Here is an 8,267-nt window from a genome sequence, read left to right on the forward strand (position 1 = left end):
CCATGCTCATGGATTGGAAGAATCAATATCGTGAAAATAGCCATACTGCCCAAGGTAGTTTATAGATTCAATGCCATCCCCATCAAGCTACCAATGACTTTCTTCACAGAATTGGAAAAAACTACTTTAAAGTTCATATGGAACCAAAAAAGAGCCTGCATTGCCAAGACAATCCTAAGCCAAAAGAACAAAGCTGGAGGCATCACACTACCTGACTTCAAACTATACTACAAGGCTACAGTAACCAAAACAGTATGGCACTGGTACCAAAACAGAGATATAGACCAATGGAACAGAACAGAACCCTCATAAATAATACCACACAGGCTGGGCGCGGTGACTCAAGCCTGTAATCCCGGCACTTTGGGAGGCTGAGATGGCAAATCACGAGGTCAGGAGATCGAGACCATCCTGGCTAACACAGTGAAACCCCGTCTCCACTAAAAAATACAAAAAACTAGCTGGGTGAGGTGGCGGGCACCTGTAGTCCCAGCTACTCGGGAGGCTGAGGCAGGAGAATGGCGAGAACCTGGGAGGTCGAGCTTGCAGTGAGCTGAGATCTGGCCACCGCACTCCAGCCTGGGTGACAGAGCAAGACTCCGTCTCAAAAAAAATAATAATAATAATGATAATAATAATAAACCATCTGATCTTTGACAAACCTGACAAAAATAAGAAATGGGGAAAGGATTCCCTATTTAATAAATAGTGCTGGGAAAACTGGTTAGCCATATGTAGAAGGCTGAAACTGGATCCCTTCCTTACACCTTACACAAAAATTAATTCAAGATGGATTAAAGACTTAAATGTCAGACCTAAAACCATAAAAACCCTAGAAGAAAACCTAGGCAATACCATTCAGGACATAGACATGGGCAAGTACTTGATGTCTAAAACACCAAAAGCAACAGCAACAAAAGCCAAAATTGAGAAATGGGATCTAATTAAACTAAAGAGCTTCTGCACAGCAAAAGAAACTACCATCAGAGTGAACAGGCAACCTATAGAATGGGAGAAAATTTTTACAATCTACGCATCTGACAAAGGGCTAATATCCAGAATCTACAAAGAACTTAAATTTACAAGAAAAAAACCAAACAACCCCATCAAAAAGTGGGCAAAGATATAAACAGCCACTTCTCAAAAGAAGACATTTATACAGCCAACAGACACATGAAAAACTGCTCATCATCACTGGCCATCAGAGAAATGCAAATCAAAACCATAATGAGATACCATCTTACACCACTTAGAATGGTGATCATTAAAAAGTCAGGAAACAACAGGTGCTGGAGAGGATATGGAGAAATAGGAACACAGGAGTTGGTCCTCCCCTGTTAGAGGACAGAGAGTAAGTGAATCAAATTCATCTTATTTGTTTTGCTTGGTCAGAATAACCTTTAAAAATTATTTCATCTGACAGAATACAAGGTAATATAAGGTTATTTTTAGTCACTTAAAAAAGTTGTACCACTTTCCTAAGTAGTGAAGGATACTTGTATTCTCCACAAGCAGAGTATGAGGACAGATGTGGCAATCACCACAGATCAAAATCATTAATGTCTTTTAAATCATGCATGGCCCCTTTCCTTCAAGGAGCTGAGTCTCTTTACAAAATCTTCATTGCCAAATAGACATGAATCTTTCCAAAACCCAAGGAGAAATGTGAAAGTGTGTGCTTTTTCTTTTTTCTTTTTCTTTCTTTCTTTTTTTTTTTGAGACGGAATCTCATTCTTGTCACCCAGGCTGGAGTGGAATGGTGCAATCTCGGCTCACTGCAACCTCCACCTCCCTGGTTCAAGCTATTCTCATGCCCCAGCCACCTAAGTAGCTGGGATAACAGGTACTCGCCACGATGCCTGGCTAATTTTTTTGTATTTTTAGTAGAGACAGGGTTTCACCATGTTGGTCAAGCTGGTCTCAAACTCTTGATCTCAGGTGATCCACCTGCCTTAGACTCCCAAAGTACTGGGATTACAGGCGTGAGCCACCACACCCAGCCAAGTGTGTGCTTTTTAAACACAACTTAATTATTTGGGGGAAGCCATCACAGCTCACTTTCAGATGGAAGATGTAGAGAAGATGGCGATTCTCACTAATTTGCTCCACCAACACTTACTAAGCACTTTCTATGCATCAGGCACCGTGCTGTGTGTTAGGGACACAGAGATGAGAGAAATGAATACCATCTCTACTCTCAACAGACTTCCAGGAGAGTGAGAGGTCCTAGAATTACACACTGACTGATGAGGGCCACAAGACCACAGTACCAAGACCATGCACACCACAGGGGCACCTTGTGGAATAGATGGGGATGAAGGGAGACTGCACAGAGGTGGGTCTTGAGAACAAATAGAAGATAGGCCAAAAAGAACATTAAAGGCAGAAGCAGCAGCTCTGCCTTCCATAAATAAAGAAGACAGCCAGGCACAGTGGCTCAAGCCTGTAATCCCAGCATTTTGGGAGGCCAAGGAGGGCAGATCGCTTGGGCTCAGGAGTTAGAGACCAGCCTGGGCAACATGGCAAAACCACATCTCTACAAAAAATACAAAAACTTAGCCAGGCATGGAGGTGCGCACCTGTAATTCCAACTACTCAGGAGGCTGAGGTGGGAAGATTGCTTGGGCCCAGGAGGTGGAGGTTGTAGTGAGATCACGCCATGCACTCCAGCCGGGGTGACAGAGCAAGATCTTGTCTCTAAATAAATAAATAAATAAATAAAGCACTTTAGGAAACTGGAAGGATTTCAGCATGATTGAAGTAGAGACACGTGGAGGCAAGAAGTGGTAGTCCTGTGAAGGGTATGGCCAGGGGGAGAGAGCAGGTGAGGTAGGACAAAGGCATGAGCAGGGAAAAGAGCAGAGAAGGGGCTCATGAAGCAGCCTCCCCAGCTCCCTGCCCAGCTATGATGGATCCAAATGCCTCTGGGGGACAGAGCCATTTCCTAGGTATGCCCTCTTCTTAGCAACAGCCCTGAGAGAGTTGCCACTTCGGAGTTCACAAAGCCTGTTCTCCGGTGTCTCAGGGACTCTAAGAAGCAGGAAAACTAGTCTCTTCCCATGTCCCCTCTCTAGAAAAAATTTACCCAGGAACCTGTGGCTTCCAAATGGGAGCAGGCCTTCTGACTACTGTAGGCCTTTACTTTTTATCAAGGCCAGCCACCTTCAGCCACCCAAAAGCGATGTTGCCCCCCACTATGGAATAACACCCTGCATTGCATCACCGTGGGAGCGTGCACCCATCGGGGCGACCAAACACGCAGTCTCTGACCTGTATCTCTTAGCCCATTGCTCCTGAGAGTTGTTTAGTAAATCCTCACATACATATTGACTCTCCTGAATTATTATTTAATGATAATGGATCGATGTTCAATAAATACAAACAATCATGATCATTACAATCGGGCTCTACAGTGAGAGAAAAACAAAGAAAAGAGAAACGAAGCAGAGAGGAGTAAGGGAACAGGAAGAATATGGAAGAAGTAAACATTAATATGAGCTTCTTGAGCGCTTATTAAATCACAGGTCCCAAGCTTATCACTTTATGTACCTTATCTTGTTTAATATTTTTGAGGGCTTCACTTGGTTTTGTTTTTTGGTTTCATTTTGAGACAGAGTGTCACTCTGTCACCCAGGCTGGAGTGCAGTGGCTCACTGCAGCCTTGACCTCCTGGGCTCAAGCTATCCTCCCTGCTTCAGCCTCCTGAATAGCTGGAACCACAGACACACATCACCACGCCTGATTAATTTTTCATTTTTATTAGAGGTGTGATCTCTCTATGTTGCCAGGCTGGTCTTGAACTCCTGAGTTCAAGCAATTCTCCCACCTCAGCCTCTCAAACGTTGGGCTTACAGGCATGAGCCACCGCAGAGGGTTTCATTTAATATTTATGGCAACCTATGATATACATTATTATTCTATTTAGCAAGTAAGGAAACCAAGGCTCAGAGAAGTTGAGTAACTCTCCTCCAGCCAAGGGATTGGTTTTCTGACCAAAGACCAGGGTTCTTATTTGTTACATTTAGCTTCTGGTAAGAGAGGGAGAGGTCTTAGGCTTCTCTGTAGAAGCTTTAGTAACAGTTCTTCCTTGAGAAGAAACAGCAGGAGATTCTGCCTTATGTTTTAATAACTAAAGATAAAAGTTTAAATCTTGCTTGGGACACTAAAAATACTCTGTGGACCCAGCCCCTGTTCAATGATCCACGCCATTTTCCCTGGGCATTCTAGATCATCATCACTTCCCAGACCTGACCCCTCACTACCCTTGCTCTGATTATCCTGATCTTTGTTTATAAACCTTTTATATCCATGTTGAACAGCGACCTCCCAGGAATGACAAGTGTGTTTATACTTTTCAGGGTTCTTTGGCTTAGCAGGGAAGTCAAAGACTAGAATCTGTTGTCTAACATATGATACCACGAGAAATCCCCAAATTCAGTGTATGCTTTCCCATGGTGTAGGCTTTAAACTTCCCATTAGATACGGAAAAAACAAGTTTCAATAGAATTATCCATGAATGAGTAGTGAGTTGCTTTAAAAGCATTAACTCATAAATGCACTTTGGCTATTTGAGTGTCAAAAGCCCCATTAGAATATGCATTTAAGGATTAAGCATGAGTGTGTATGAAGACCCCTGCTTTTGCTGCACATAACCTAAGTATGTAGTTTTATGATTCATTCTCTGTACCTAGGAGGCAGATGTTCTGTCTTATTTAGCCCACAGATAAAATATTGTGGAGTAAGTAAGCAGTAATATATTTTAGAATAGGTTAATGAGGATCAAAAGTGTATATTAAAATGAGGAATATGTACCCCCATGTCACAATGTTTATAAACAGAAGGTCAGTTTGTTTTTAAGTCCAATAAAATTAAATATACCAGGCTATTTTCTTTCATAATTAAAAAAAATTATTTTTAGGAGATCGAGACCATCCTGGCTAACATGGTGAAACCCCGTCTCTACTAAAAAAAAAAATACAAAAAAATTAGCTGGGCGTGGTGGCGGGCGCCTGTAGTCCCAGCTACTCGGGAGACTGAGGCAGGAGAATGTCCTGAAGCTGGGAGGCAGAGATCCCACCACTGCACTCCAGCCTGGGAGACAGAGCAAGACTCTGTCGCAAAAGAAAAAAAAAACGTTATTTTTATAGATTTGGGGGTACAAGTGCAGTTTTGTGACATGGATATGCTGTGGAGTGGTGAAGTCTGGCCTTTTGGTGTAACCGTCACCCAAATAGTGTACCTTGTACCCATTAAGTAATTTCTCATCCATCATCCTGCTCTCACCTTCCCACATTTCTGAGTCTCCAAAGTCTATTATTCCAGTCTCTGGGTCTATGGGTACACATTATTTAGCTCCCACTTATAAGTGAGAACATGCAGTATTTTAACTTTCTGTTTCCGAGTTACTTTACTTAAGATAATGGCCTCGAGTTCCATACATGTTGATGCAAAAGACATTATTTCACTCTTTTTGTGGCCAAATAGTATTCCATGGAATTTGTATGTATACACCACATTTTCTTTATCCAATCATCTATTGATGGACATTTAGGTTAATTTCATACCTTTTGTATGGTGAATAGTGCTGCAATAAACATATGAGTGCGGGTATCTCTTTTATATGCTGATTTCTTTTGAGTAGATACCCAGTAGCGGGATTGCTGGAGAAAATGGTAGTTTTATTTTTAGTTCTTTGAGAAATCTCCACACTATTTTCTTTTCCATAGAGGTGGTATTAATCTACCTTCCCACCAACAGCGTATATGTGTTCCCTTTTCCTCCTTGCAGAATACAGGAGCTATGTGGAGAATTGATGGAAGGACATTCCAGACAGAGAGAACAGCAAACACAAAGGCCTCAAAGTGTGAGCCTGCTTGGCATATTTGAGGGAATTTGAGGATGAAATACTTGGGATTTAAATCTCAATCAGCCATAAATATGGTTTTTCATTCTTTTTATTTTTCATAGTTTTTCATTCTTTTAATTTTCTCATTAAGCAGAAAAATGTTTTTGTTTCAATCCATGTTAAAAACCCAAGTTTCCATCCAGGCACAGTGGCTTACATCTGTAATCCCACCATTTTGGGAGGCTGAGGCAGGTAGATTGCTTGAGCTCAGGAGTTCGAGACCAGTCTGGGCAATGTGGTGAAATCCAGTCTCTACAAAAAAATACAAAAATTAGCCGGGCACGGTGAGCATGCCTCTGGTCCCAGCTACCCAGGAGGCTGAGGTGGGAGAATCACTTGAGCCTAGAAGGTCAAGGCTACAGTGAGCCGTGATTGAGCCACTGCACTCCAGCCTGAGTGATAGGGTGAGACCTAGTCTCAAAAAAAAAAAAAAAAAAAAAAAAATCCAAGTTTCCTACTCTCTATAAATACTACATAACCAACTCACTTTAATTTTTCATTCTTTTGTTAGTGCTTCCTCCATGCTAGGCACATGTAGACGCTGTTAGGGGCTAGGCACATGTGGCGAACATTACAGACAGACACATTCCCACCTCCAAGGAATGTAGTGTTGAAGAATTTGCAATACCTCACAATCTTCATTTTCATAATCTAGCGTGGGTAGCTTTAGGAGCCAGGATTGAGAATTCAGTCGGAAAGAGAGATGGGAGAGCACTAGTGGAGAAGCAGGAGGGCCTCATGGGCAGACGGGCTCCAGCCTCAGAGGAGGGAGACAAGGAGGCAGGGGAGCAGACAAGCAGACCAACGGGTTCACAGACCACCAGGTTTGCGCCCTTGGAGGTAGGAATTCAAGCCAAGTACCTCAGGCAGCTGCAAGGGGCCTATGTGAAAGGCAGCAGACAACCATGGCAAGAAAGGAGCTGAAACAGCCTGTGTCTTGGCCACTGCACTCAAGGTTTGGTGTGGAGAGTTTTCAAGCATTATTGTCAGGGCCAAAGGACAACATCTCCATTTTTCTGTTGTGCTCAGGCCACAAGTTGAAAAGGCAAAGGCAGGATTGAATCACATTGCTCACCACAGAATTCGGGTGATGCCTGCTTGTTGAGTTGGATCGCCTGGTTCCTGACTCATTACCTGAATTGGACCCCATCCGCCTTCCAGCACTGTGCCCTCCTCACCTCCCAGGGGTCTCCTGGCACCGTCGTTCTCGTCTGCACTGCCAGTTGCCGCTTTCATCTGCACCCTCTTTCCTCAGCCTTCTGCTGAGTACTGACAAGTACCCTCATTGTAGAAAGTGCCAGAGCACAAAGCAATGACATTTCCAGTAAATCTCTCAGATAAGGTGGACTTCGAATGTGTTTCTTTCTTGCAGGAGAGTGCCTAGAAAAATCCAAAACATTTGGTCTTCATTTCAATTCAAATGTGAATAATCAAAATTTTTCATGATGGTTGTTTGTGTTGGAGGATCTTTTTCCTTGAGTAGCTCTTTATCTATTTATGTTTTTAAAAGAGGCACACTTATACTTTCTTCCCCGTACATGGATACATAGGTCATACACCTTTTGTATGAGCAGTGAATCGTGTAACTCCATACATGAACATACCTAGTATACATTCATAACCATCCTTATCTGTGAAAGGACAACAGTATTCAAAACGTAAGCCAAAGTAGAATGTGAATGCTGGGCTCAGGACCTTATACATATTTTATAAAAGGTAAAAGAAATCTGGTAGCTGGGCCAGGCACCGTGGCTCACGTCTGTAATCCCAACACTTTGGGAGACTGAGGCGGGTGGATTACCTGAGGTCAGGAGTTTGAGACCAGCCTGGCTAACATGGTGAAACCCCATCTCTACTAAAAATACAAGAAATTGGCCGGGCGTGGTGGCACATGCCTGTAATCCCAGCTACTTGGGAGGCTGAGGCAGGAGAATCTCTTGAACCTGGGAGGTGGAAGTTGCAGTGAACCGGGATCACACCACTGCACTCCGGTTTGGGCGACAGAGCCAGACCCTAAAAAAAAAAAAAAAAAAAAAAAAGGAAAGAAAGAAAGGAAGAAAGAAAGAAGAAAGAAATCTGGTAGCTGGCATTCATATAATTAGTTCCAGTATTTGAAGCCTATTGCTTGTTTCTCAGCTGTCTTGGCAACCTGGTGTACAGATAAACTCTCTCTGAGGAGATGAAACCCTTGGAAAGAAGGCCAGATGCTCACACTGACTTAATAAAACTATACTATTACAAGGAGGATTGCATTCACCTTGTTCTATCCTCCTAACTTTTTTTTTATTTAAGTATATTTTTATTTTGTGGGCTCAGAAAGTTTTTCTTGTTAATAACTTTTTTCAGTAATTATGTGTTTTTA

At 42.6% G+C, this 8,267-nt stretch overlaps 1 long non-coding RNA gene across 1 annotated transcript; it reads right to left on the reverse strand.

Moving 5' to 3' along the window:
- Positions 1-5,936: 5,936 nt before the first annotated feature.
- LOC105482195 (uncharacterized) lies at positions 5,937-7,681 on the reverse strand. Its single transcript, XR_987435.3, has 2 exons — positions 7,084-7,681; positions 5,937-6,157 (listed from the first exon to the last, which is right to left on the reverse strand). It is a non-coding gene; the product is annotated as an uncharacterized lncRNA (long non-coding RNA).
- Between the last annotated feature and the right edge of the window lie 586 nt (positions 7,682-8,267).

The sequence above is a fragment of the Macaca nemestrina genome, chromosome 8 (genome assembly GCF_043159975.1).
Source record: "Macaca nemestrina isolate mMacNem1 chromosome 8, mMacNem.hap1, whole genome shotgun sequence".
Taxonomy (NCBI): Eukaryota; Metazoa; Chordata; class Mammalia; order Primates; family Cercopithecidae; genus Macaca; species Macaca nemestrina.